Source organism: Vombatus ursinus, unplaced genomic scaffold (assembly GCF_900497805.2).
Source record: "Vombatus ursinus unplaced genomic scaffold, bare-nosed wombat genome assembly UNPS02014812.1, whole genome shotgun sequence".
Taxonomy (NCBI): domain Eukaryota; kingdom Metazoa; phylum Chordata; class Mammalia; order Diprotodontia; family Vombatidae; genus Vombatus; species Vombatus ursinus.
In genome coordinates this window covers 6,581,124-6,593,678 of record NW_020954590.1, presented here as the reverse complement: position 1 = coordinate 6,593,678, position 12,555 = coordinate 6,581,124, and the positions used below count along the sequence as shown (strand labels likewise).

General features: G+C 39.2%; 1 pseudogene; it reads left to right on the top strand.

Annotated features, from left to right (window-relative positions):
• The first annotated feature begins 4,646 nt into the window (after positions 1-4,646).
• Positions 4,647-4,976, top strand: LOC114053827 (annotated as a pseudogene).
• The last annotated feature ends 7,579 nt before the right edge of the window (positions 4,977-12,555 follow it).

Here is a 12,555-nt window from a genome sequence, read left to right as displayed (position 1 = left end):
AGAAGACCAGTATTTAAGTCTTGGTATCTTCACTTACTAGCTATGTAAGCTTGGACAAGTCAAGTAACTTCTCACAGCCAGTTTTCCTATTTGTAAAATGAGGATACTGATATGCCAACAATTTCATAAGATTGATATGAAATAATGTATCTAAACTAACTGCAAAGCTTTGTATAAATGTAAGTTTTTCAAAAAAAAAATCTTTTCCTTTCTTTGAGACACACTTCTCAAAATTGCAGCATCATCCTCTCTTTGTCTTCAAACCAGAAGGAGAATCATATAAAGGGTGCTAACAAGCATCAGGCTGTAACAGTAAACTAAGGGGGGGGGAAATACATTTCTCCATGGGATCTTGAATCCTGATACCCCCAGAGACAAAGTTCTAAGACTCTTTCTCTGGGGAACGACTCTGCTGGGAATTAATTCGAGGAACAAACTTCCTGAATGGGCGTCACTAATTCCAGTGGGGAATCAACCCCAGAGATTTTAGGAAGAATTTTAAGGAGGTTCATGATTTCTTGCCTTCCTCTATGACTACTGTAGTTACACATGCCCAATTTGTGGACATATTGCACCTACAATGGCACTTGGACACAATAAAAAAAAAAGGAATCAAGTCCCCTTGTTTTCTAGGAAAGATACAAGTAAAACTTTCATCCACCCTGGGTGAAGGGTAATACCTGACACAAATGTGTCAAGCAGCAGAAGGACAATTAATGGGACATTTTCAAATCCAAACCAAGACTAACTGGGTTGTTTGCTTCAGAGCCTTCTTCATCAATTTTGAGTTATTCAGGTGATCCTTTAATTTACCTGGAAGCATTAGAGGAATCGTGTCAAAAATTTTGTAGAAGAATTAAGCTCGCAAAGTGATAAGTTACAAAGCTCAGCAAGCTTATTAGAGGGGAAAATTGAAAAGGTTGCTGCCAATTATTAATAAGGCAGATGAGCTTGAGATGAGGATAGAAGCAAGTGGACTAAAAGAAACAGATCCAAAAAATTCAGAATGTAAGATGCTAGAGGGGACAGACCGTGCATAAATTACCTTTAAGAGTTCTTAGTTGAGTACCAAAAGCTCCTAACAGTTTGGTGTAATGAAGAACTCCACTTAGGAGTCAGAGAATCATAGCATCTCAGATTTGGAAGGGATCTTAGAGGTTATCTAGTCAAATCCCTATCTGAACAGCCAGCCCCTCCATCTACAATATCCCCACGATGTCCCTGACCATCTTCCATTTGTTGCTGCGTCAGGAGAAGCAGTTTTACGTAGGTGGGCTGGTTTCCCTTTACAGGGACCAAGAGACTGTTCTCAGGATTGTCATTGGTTTGACTTCCTTGTTACCTAAAGCCTAAAAAGGCAGCTGGTGTTAGAGGTTTTAGTGGAATTCCCCCTGCCCAGTGCAAAATGGTTGAGCATGGGCCTCGGAATGCCCTGTGGGTCGGAAATGCTTTTCTGACCTAACTCTGCTTGTTGCTGTGCTGAAAATAGCCCAGAATTTTTGTTTCATAATCCCCACCCCAACCCTATTCTTCATCCTCATCATGACTTCTATTTATTTCACCCCTCAGTCCTCTTCCAGGCCATCAGCCATACACTGGCTACACTTTCCTCCCTTTTCTGTCTCAAGCGTTGGTGAAACAACTCAGTTGTTTTTCAGATATGTTTGACTCTTTGTGACCCCATTTGGGGTTTTCTTGGCAAAGGCACTGGAGTGGTTTGCCATTTTCCTTCTCTGGCTCATTTTACAGGAGAGGAAACTGAGGCAAATAGGGTTAAGCAACTTGCCCAGAGTCACACAACTAGTACATATCTGAGGCTAGATTTTAACTCAGGTCTTCCTGACTCCAGACCCAAAGCTCTATCCACTGCACCACCTACCTGCCCTATAGGGGCACTCTGCACTTCACTCTACACTCTCCTTCACCTTCAATTTCATTATACCCTTGGTCTAATCATGTCTTGCCAAGCCCCTATCCCAGATTATTCCCACCATTCATCTCCTTTGCTCCTATTCATGTGCTGGTTGATGAAGCTGGAGGAAATGTTTTTTTAAACTGTGCTGACGAGGCCCACTACCAATTTACATTCTCATTCCAACTGTTCCCTCATCAAAGCTAGACATATATTTTCTTCCTTCCTAATTGATTTGTTATCCCACTTTCCATAGTGGCTGTTCCAAAACTTCTCATGTCTCTTCAAGCTTTTTATGATAACCCTTCACCAAACTTTCAACCTCCCTAATAAGGATACTTCACCAAAAAAAAAAAAATGAGATTATCCATGTGGAAATCTCCATTGTCATTTCACAATATTCAGACATCTTCTTCCACTGCCCTCTTTCACTCTGGTCTCAGATGAAAAGACAGCCCTTCTCCTTGTCAAGGCACACCCTTCTCCACACACCCTTGAGTGACTTCTCCAGTAAATTTACTCTTAATATCATCTTCACCCTCTCTTTTATCATCAGTGTCTTCCAATCCACTAGCTCCTTCCCTCCTGCCTACAAATAAGTCCTTCTCCACCATCCTTAAAAAAAAAAAACTTCACTTGCTGTAACCATCCCTGCTAATTATCATCCTATATTTCTTCTGACCTTTATCACTCAACCCCTTGAGAAGGCCTTTTACAATAGGTTCATCCACTTCCTCTTCTCACTCCCTTCTAAACCCTTTGCAGTCTGGTTTCTGACCTCATCAACCCGGATCCTCCTTGACCTCTCTGAAGCATTTAACCCTGTCAATCACTTCCTTCTGCATACCCTCTTCTCTAGGTTTTGGTGACATTTCTGTCTTCTGTTTCTCCCATCTGTTCAATTGCTCCTTCTTCTCAATCTCCTTTGCTGGTTTTCCATCCATGTCATACCCCACTAACTGTGGTTGTCCCCCAGAACTATGTCACAAGACCTCTTCTCTTATTGCTCTAGACTATCTTACTTGGGTAACTCATGAGCATCCATGGGTTCAATTATTATGTCTATGCAGTAATTGCCAGATCTATATATTAGTCCTAGTCTCTCTGCTGAGCTACAATCATGCATCTCCAACTACCTCTTAGACATCACAAACTGATTGTTTTGTAGGCATCTCAAACTCAACGCATCCATAATAGAATTCATTATTTTTCCCTCTTCAGAACTTGTCTCCTTCCTACTTTTCTAGCCATTTTATACTTTAATCCATTCCAAGAACTCTATAATTCAGCTATGCTTACCTATTTGCAAACACTGTCATGTGTCTCCCACCTCCATACCTTTGCACTGTGTTCCCTATGCCTGGGACATTCTATCCATACACCACCATCTCTCAGTTTCTCTATTTCCTTCAAGGCTCAGTTCAAATCTTGCCTTCAATAAGAGACTTTTTCTCCAGCCCTTTACTAATACCTTTCCCTTTCATACTGCCTTCATCTTCTCAGTAAATATCTTCCATGTACTTAGTTATTAAGATGTTATCTTCCCCATTAGAACATATACTCCTTGAGACAGGAACTATTGTGGTTCTTTTGTTTTTCTTTGTTCTGCTTTGTTTCCCTTTCTTTGTATCTCCAGAGCTTAGCAATTAATAGATATTTGTTGACTGACTAATAATCCTTCCTGGGTTCCTTCTGGTGATATCATTTGTTCTTACATGAATCACTAGAAATGAGTATTGGTCATCAGGCTGAACAAGTCTCAAAGTCTTTGGTGCATCCCAGATATTCACTCCAAGATATCACTGAATCTCTTTATTTTTCAAATGAGGCCAACCAATAGCTGCCTTTTTAATTGGAAATTAGGGATGTTTCTTCCATTCCTTTCACTCTTCCTCATAACAGGGAGACCCACCCTAATTTTGTGCATGCATAGTTGTTACTTGTCTCTAGCAGAAACATAATCATAAGACAATATTTGAACACCCTTCATACTTGAAATTGAGAGCTTCTGTTCTCAGTCACTTTGCTGTTGGCCTTTGCTTTTAACTTTCATAAATAACTACTGTGGCATACTGCTGTTTGACTTGCCCGTTTTCTGTGCTGGCCTCTGTCTGTGCAGACTACTGAGTGAACCTCTATTTATAGATGGCTTTACTAACTTTTTCTAGGGCTTAAAAAAAAGCTTATCTGGTATTTTCCCTGAATTTTCTCCCATGTTTGATCTATTTACTCAAAGTTTTTGGTCTGAAATTAGCAAATTTCTGCCATTATGCTCATAAAAATAATAACTCTTCTCAATCCACTGTCTGTAAGAAGGTCTTATACAGGTATCTAACTTCCAGCTATTCACTTTCTCTTTTCTCTAACTAATAGGTCAGACACTATATACTAACATCTTATGTCACTTTTGGTACCTTCTGTCAGGAAACCTGATTTATGGTTCTGATTCTGTATTCTCATTCAATTTAAAGAGAAAGTACATTGGAAAACCAAAGCCTTGTACAAATATAAAGTATCATCAGTGTTACTTTTTGATGATCATTAACAGTCATACTCTATGATGATGATGATGATATGGTGGCTTCTTGCTTCTGGAGGACTATGCCAACAGATATAATATAAGCTCCAGCAAGATGTACCATGCTGGAAAAGTTCAGGGTAGCCTACTTTCTGACATCTTAGCTAGGTGGTGGTAGCAGCTGGAGTTCTCAGAGCCTTACTATGAACCCCAAGGATGACAGAAGAAAAAGACAGCAGCAGGTCAGCCAAGAAGAACGAAGACCCTGTGAACAAGTCTAAGGGTAGGGCTAAAAAGAAATGATCCAAGGGAAATGTTCAAGACAAAGTCAACAATCTGGTTTTGTTCAATGAAGCAACCTATCACAGATTCTACAAGAGGTTCCCAAACACAAATGTATCACCTCAGCAGTTGCCTCAGAGAACATTCCTCCAGGAATTGCTTAGTAAAGGTCTAATCAAGAAAGTTGTCAGTCATAGAGTACAAATGATCTATACCAGAAAAACCCAGGGTGGAGATGCTCCAGCTGGTGGTAAAGCTGCATAAAATGGCTCAGCAAATTTTATGCACATAAAACTATTGAGTTAAAAATAGTTTAGAGTACTAGCCAGCTGGTCAACTAGGTGTCTGTCATCAGTGGATGAGCCAAAGAGTCTCAGCATTAGGATGACCACCAGATGATGAATTTTTCTTAGCCATAGCAACTCATACTAAAGCTGTGACTGGTACTAGTTAAATATTATTAATGCTGATGTACTAATGTATCTTTTGAATTACTAGTAAAGTATAAGTATGATGACTAAAATAGACATGTCCTGGACAGTAAAAAAGGTGATACTCTCAAGTCAATCTCCCTGCATATCTTATAATATGCAGCACATAATAGCAGTAGATTGGGCTTTATACTGCTCCAGCTGAGAGTGAGGTAAAATCTCAAGAGTAGTGTTAAGCCAACAGATGTGGCATTAACTGACTGTAAAGGGATGGGCCATGGAAGAGTGGAGGCCTTTTGACTGAAATTCTGTCACCTGAGTACCTTGGGCCAGGATGGGCCAATTCTAGACTATTTTGAGTATCTTCAAGGTTTCCTCAAACCTAAGCTTTTTTCAAAATGTGGTTTTCTACTTGTAGATACTCATGGACCCTGGATTGACTGGCTCTCCCATCAGGATAAGAGTCTAGAGGGCAGAGGAAGACCAAAATAACTACAACTTCCTTCTAAAACCAGAGGCTTAGGGGGCGCTGTATCTATTCCTAAATTTTGGTACCATCAGCTATTCTTTTGTCATTGTCTCCTTAGCCTCTAGCACTGTGGCTTGCATGTGGTAGCCACTTAATAAATGAATTGTTGAATTCAATTGAATGCTGGATGTACATGGCCTGACCTAACCACCAGGACAAACATGTTTTATGGTAGCATAATTTGGACGTCTTTCTTCTCCACCCCACACTAAATAATTATGGGTCCTGTATGACAATGGTTTCTAAAATTACAACAATCACAAAGACTACTTTAAAACCCAGAAATGAAGCTCTCTCTCTCTCTCTCTCTCTCTCTCTCTCTCTCTCCCCCCCCGTCTCTTTCTCTCCCCCTCTCTTTTTCTTTTTCTCTCCCCCTCCCTCCTTTCCCAAAGCAGTGATGAAATGCATTTAAATAAATAGGTGGCAAGAAGGGTAGAGGAGGAAGATAAGTAGAAGGAAGTGAAACATGGTCTGGGATATGAGCTATCTTAATCCACCCAGCTTTAGAACCATCACCTTGATGCCATACCATTCTGATTAGTGAGTCAGCTAGTACAAACACACATGGTCCACTATATCTAGCCAGTCCCAGGCCCCAGACCATGTTTCACACTCCATCTGACAATTTAACTTGATCATCCAATGAGATAGTACTTGTAAAGTGCTTAGCACCACACATACTAGGCCCTTAAGAAATGCTTGTTCCCTTCCTCCATTTCCTTGCTATCTACCTTGCCTCCTCTTCCTCCCCCCCCCCCTTTCCATCATCCAGGAACAGTAATCAAGTCAATACTACTATTGCTTCTTGAAAGGAAGCTTTGTGCTTCCTTTGTGCAGAAGCTACCCTGTGGCTCCACTAATCTTTCCTGTGATTTTCTAAACCAAAAAAACTAACTACTCCTTTCTTATAAGCATTGTCTCCTCCCGTTATAATGTCAGCTTTTTGAAGACAGGAACTGTCTTAGTTTTGCATTTGTAACCCCAGCACTTAACATAGTCATTGGCATATAGTAAATACTTAAATTTTGCTTATTATTCATTCATTCATTCATTCACATATATTCATTCATATGTACTCACATGTGCATAAAATATTTTTTATTTCTGATGTTAATCTACCATCCTAGGTCAGAGTGGGTAAGGGAATGCCTGACTCTTAATCAAAACCACCAAATAGATGAGGTAAACTTCCAGTTAGGAGGATGATGCAAAATGATGATTCTGAAAGTCAGAGACTAATTCTGAAAGTCAGGGCAATTGTTGCAGAGGAAAGTACATTGGACATAGAGTTAGGAGACCAAGGTTTGAATCTCAACTCTGGCATTTAGTAAATATATGACTGGAGGTGTCTCTTATATATATGTATATAGATATAGATAAATAGATCTATATCTCACTCTCCAATACTATATAAATATAATTGTGATTACCATGCTTGAGCCTCACAACAATCCTGTGAGGTAAGTGCTCCAGACATTTTTATTATCTCTATTTTACAGATGAGGAAACTGAGGTTTAGAATGGTTAAGAGACTTGCCCAGTGTCACACAGATTTTAAGCTCCCGAAACAAGATTTGAACTCAGTTCTTTCTAACTTCAAGTTCAGCACCCTGTACAAGCTATCTCTTGATTAATCTTTATCCTGAAATGGAGATGATAACACATAGATAACCTATTTTGCAGGGTTGTTGTGAGGAAAAGCACAAGATATAAATGTGAGTTGTTATCAAGAATAATCCCCATGAGATGGAAAGATGGAATGTTTAATGAAAGAAAAAGCTTTTTACTAAGATGGAATTGGTCATATTGGGAGAGGTGGAATGGCCTTCAAGTCAGGATAACCTAAGTTTAAGTCCCCTCCAGCACATACTAGCTGTGCGACCCTGGGCCGGTCATGTAACCTCTCTGTGCCTCAGATATCTCTCTAAGGCTAAAAGTAGCAGGATGGTTGTTGATCTGCACAGGTAGTAAGACTCTCCTCACCAGGGAATTCCCTATACAGATATGATCTTCATATATGGTCCATGAGAGTGGGATTGGATTTGTGATTTCACTTGTATGAAGGAACTCCCAATGAGGAAACTCTGCCTTCCACAGCAGATCAGGACTTCTGCAATTGGCAGTCTTAGAGTTGCCTGGGGGTACTGAGAAGTTAAGAGCCTTGCTCAAGGTCACATAGTTAGCACATGTCAGAGGCAGGACTTTAACAGCAGGTCTTTCTGACTCTGATATTGGCTCTCTATTCACTACCCATGATGCTTCTCATCCACAGATAACGAGGGCACATGGGCACATACATACAAAAATATTAGACTATGTATTTTCCCTGTATCAATAAAACTGCACAGTACAGGTTACAATATAGAACTGGAAGAATATTGAACAGAAGTCTGATATATCTCTTGGGGTGGGAGCATCTCTTTCTTCTCAGGAAGATGGCTAGTCTATGATGTTTCTGAAAATCTCTAAGAACTTCTACCTCATGGTTTCTCTTAGCAACCTGTTCCAATGTTTGACTAAGAAGTTTCGCCTTAATTCTGTTTAACTCATGCTCCAATTGAAGCTCATTTCTTCTTGTTCTATAGTCTATGAAGACAGAACAGCTGAGCAATGTTCTCCTTAACCTTTTGTATGAGCAGAACTATCGTCATCCTTTTCTCGTTGAAACCACTTTTCCACCCCCTCAGTCATTTAGGGTTGTTGGTTTCTAGCATTTCCAGGCAGATGTACACCCACCTAATGGCCTCCTCTACTGACCAGAATGAGCCTCCTTCCTACCTTGCCAAAGAGCTTTATTTCAGGACTTGTTGCTTTAGGGGCATTGTTAACTTGTTTTAAGGGTAAGTGAAGATTAATCCTTAGGGAAGAATAGGAGCTTAAAACTTTCCCCTGCAGATTCCTGAGGCTGTCTTCTCAGAAGCTAAATTCTCCTTATCAGAATTCCAGCTCTTTGAGAGCAGGGATTATCTCCCTTTTGTTTGTCTCTTCAGTGCTTAGCACCGTACTTGGCATGAAGTAAGTAATTAATAAGTGTTTTTCCATTTCTTCTCATTCCCATTAAAGTACTTATTTGTATTTTGTGTTCTTTACCATACTGACTTCCCATTTGAGTAAGTTATCACTATTTACCCAGTACTACTATATTACTACTGTAATACCCAGTACTACTATATTACCCAGTACTATATAGTACTACTATATTAATTGAAGGCAGCTAGGTAGTTGAGCTGATGGAATACTGTGCTGGAGTCAGGAAGACCTGAGTTCAAATCGTACCTCAAACACTTTAGCTGTGTGACCCTGGGCAAGTCATTTAACCTCTGTTTGCCTTAATCCACTGGAGAAGGAAATGGCAAACCACTGCAATATCTTTTCCAAGAAGACATCCACAGACAGCACTGGGGTGCTATGGTCCATGGGGTCATGAAGACTTGGACATGACTAAACAACAACAACTTTATGAAAGCTATAAAAGCTAACCAGAAAAATTGCTTGGTCTTTTGATTCACTTTTTCCTTCTCTTGCCATTAGGAAAATTAAAGAAAGGTATAAATTTTCAGAAAGAGCACTTCAACCCAACTTCAAGATTTTCCCAGGCCAACCAGTGATCACGCCTTGGCCTAGGTGGTAGACTTCAGGGTGTTATATTATGGGCATCAGATCTGCCTGTCCCACAAAGATCTCCCTTGACACTTTGTCATAGTGCTTCTAATTCCCAACATGCAATAAGTTCCTTTGATTTAAGATCTTGTAACTATAGAAGGTCCAGGTAAGCTACAAATACGTTGCCTAGAATAATTATACCTGAACCTTTTGACACTCATTTTCACATTCAGCCCAGATTAGTTTTGCTTGTTCACTACTTCAAAAGATCTATGATTTCATCACTGTCAGTACTCCTTCCACTCAAATAGACCATGACCCCTTCATAACTTAGTAGACGGTATCATGGGTTACTATGCCTGAAAAAAAAAAGCTCTTTTTTCTTTATACTCTCTTCTTTGATGATTTCATCAGTTCCCACAGGTTCAATTATCATGTTATGCAAATAACTTTAAAATCTCTATATCCCTTTTCTAAATTCCAGGCTTGCCTTACAAACTGTCTGCTGGACATCTTTATCAACGGATCCCATAATCACATCACCCCAACATGTCCAAAATGGAGCTCATTAAAATTTTCCTCAAACCCATCCCTCTTCCAAACTTCCCAACTTCTGTTTGTGGTACCACTAATCCTTCTAGGCACTCAGGGAGGTAATGTTGGAGTCATTCTTGACTCTTTCTTTTTTCCTTATACAACCAGAGTCTAAGTATTGTCCCTTCTATAGCTTCTCCTACTCTCCACTCCCACAGCATCTATCCTAGTTCAGGCCCTCGTGACCTCTTCCCTGAACTAGTACAATAGCCCTATAATTGGTCTCCTAGCTTCTACTTCAGGGTTTCCTCACTTGGAATCCACGAACTTGTTTGTTTGTTTTGTAAAATTATTTTGATAAATGTATTTCAATATAAATGGTTTTCTTTTGAATCTTGCATATTTTATATCATGTATTCAAAAACTTTATCCTGAAAAATGGTTCATAGGTTTTTAACAGACTACCAATAGGGTCCATGATGCAAAAAAGAAAAAAGTTAAGAATACTCACTCTGCTGTATCCCAAAGAGATTGGACAAAAAAGGAAAAGGACTTATTTGTACGAAAATACTTAGAGTAGCTCTTTTTGTGGTGGCAAACAACAGGAAATTGAGAGAATGCCTATCAATTGGGGAATGTCTAAATAAGTTGAAGTATATGAATGTAATGCAAAACTATCATGCTGGAGCAGGTAGATTTCAGAAAAACCTGGACTTACATGAACTGATGCAAAGTAAAGAACATTGTACACAGTAATAGCAATATTGTATAATGATCAACTATGAATGACTTAGCTCTTCTCAGCAATACAATGATCCAAGACAATTCCAAAGGATTCTTGATGGAAAATGCTAACCCCATCCAGAGAAAGAACTGATGGAGTCTGAATGCAGATTGAAGCATACAATTTTTCACTTTGCTTTTTTCATTTTTTTCCTTTTGGTCTGTTTCTTCTTTCACAACATGACTAATATGGAAATATGTTTTATGTGATTGCTCATATATAACCTATGTCAAATTACTTAGCATCTCAGGGAGGGGGAAGGTGAGGGAGGGAGGAAGAAAATTTGGAACTCAAAGTTTTCAAAAAATGAATATAAAAATTTTCTTTACATGTAATTGGGGAAAAATAAAATACTACATACACATATACATACATATATACACTTATATACATATACATACATATATACACCTATACATATACATACATACATATATAAAGAATACCTACTCTGGTCTCTTTCCTTGCCAGTTCATCCTCCACACAACTGGCAAATTAACCTTCCTAAAACATATCCAACAAGGTCACCCCCTTTTTCTAAAATCTTTGGTGTCTTCCCCTATTGTCTCTAAAATGAAATGCAAACTCCTTTGCCTGGCATTTAATGTCTTCTAGAATATGATGTTGCCTCCCTTCTTAGGCCTTTTAATTCTTCCTCTCTGTGTACTCTCCAATTCAGTCAGACTAGCCTGTTAACTCTTCCTTTAAGTACCGTTCCAGCACCTGTCTTTGCACAAGTGTTCATCCATGTCTGGCATGTGCTCCTTTCTTCAAAGCACAGTCCAGGGACCACCTTCTTTTCTGATTTCCTCAGTGATTACTACTCTGGTTCTCTTGAAATTACTTTGTATTTCTTTCAATGCTCAAGTACTCTAATGGACCAATAATCATCCGATCAATATAAGTATTCCCTCCAACAATGCACATTGCAACAATCCATGCCTTGCCCATGTTCTTACATGAGGTCTTCCTGGGGGATTCGTATAATGTTGTTGGAGAGTTTTCCTTGGTTTCTCTTAACATCATGATGATACCAATGAGTCCCATTTCCATCAACATCCCTTGCTTTTGTAACATGACTAGCTCACTTTCCTTCTCTTTCATTGTTGTTGCTCAGTCATTCAGTCGTGTCCAACTTTTTGTGACCTGTTTTGGGGTTTTCTTGGCAATGAACCTGGAGTGGTTTGCCATTTCTTTTTCCAGTGGATTAATGCAATCAGAGATTAAGTTACTTGTCCAGGGTCACATAGCTAATGAATGTCTGAGGCCGGATTTGAACTCAGGTCTTCCTGACTCTGGGCCCAGTGCTCTATCCACTGAACCAACTAGCTGCCTCCATTTCTCTTGTGCATATTTTTTATTACATTTTTTATTCTGTTTCTCTTTCACAATTCTTTGTCAAGTTTTGCAGCCTGCTTTCACCCATTATGCACCGCTTCATTGCCCTTTAGGTGATCTTCATTTTTGATTCCTTAGAGGTTACAGTATTCTATGATCTTGTAATTACATAATAATTCCAGAAAAACAGTGCTATTTTAAAAATGGGCTTTTGTTTCAGGATGAAGTCATCAAAAGAACTTCATAGTTTTTAAAGACAAATCACCATCTCCTTTTGTTAGGTTTTTGGCCCAGTTCATTTTCCATGAACAATATCTCCCCAAAATACATATACTATACACATATGCAGTTAGATGGATATCTGGTTAGATGGACAATTCATAAAATTGAGAATTTGTCTTCTTATTTTACTGATGAGGAAACTGAGACTCAGAGAAATTAAGTGATTCAAATAAGCTCAGCTAGTTAGTGGCAGTCAGAAGTAGAACTTGGGTCTCCTGATTCCTAATCCAGTGCCCACATTGAAGACAATAGACCAAGATCCCCACCCCTACCCTCATTCCTGAATGAAAAGAGTTAAGAAAGCAGGCTATGATGATGTTCAGTACTGGTTTAAGTAGCTTT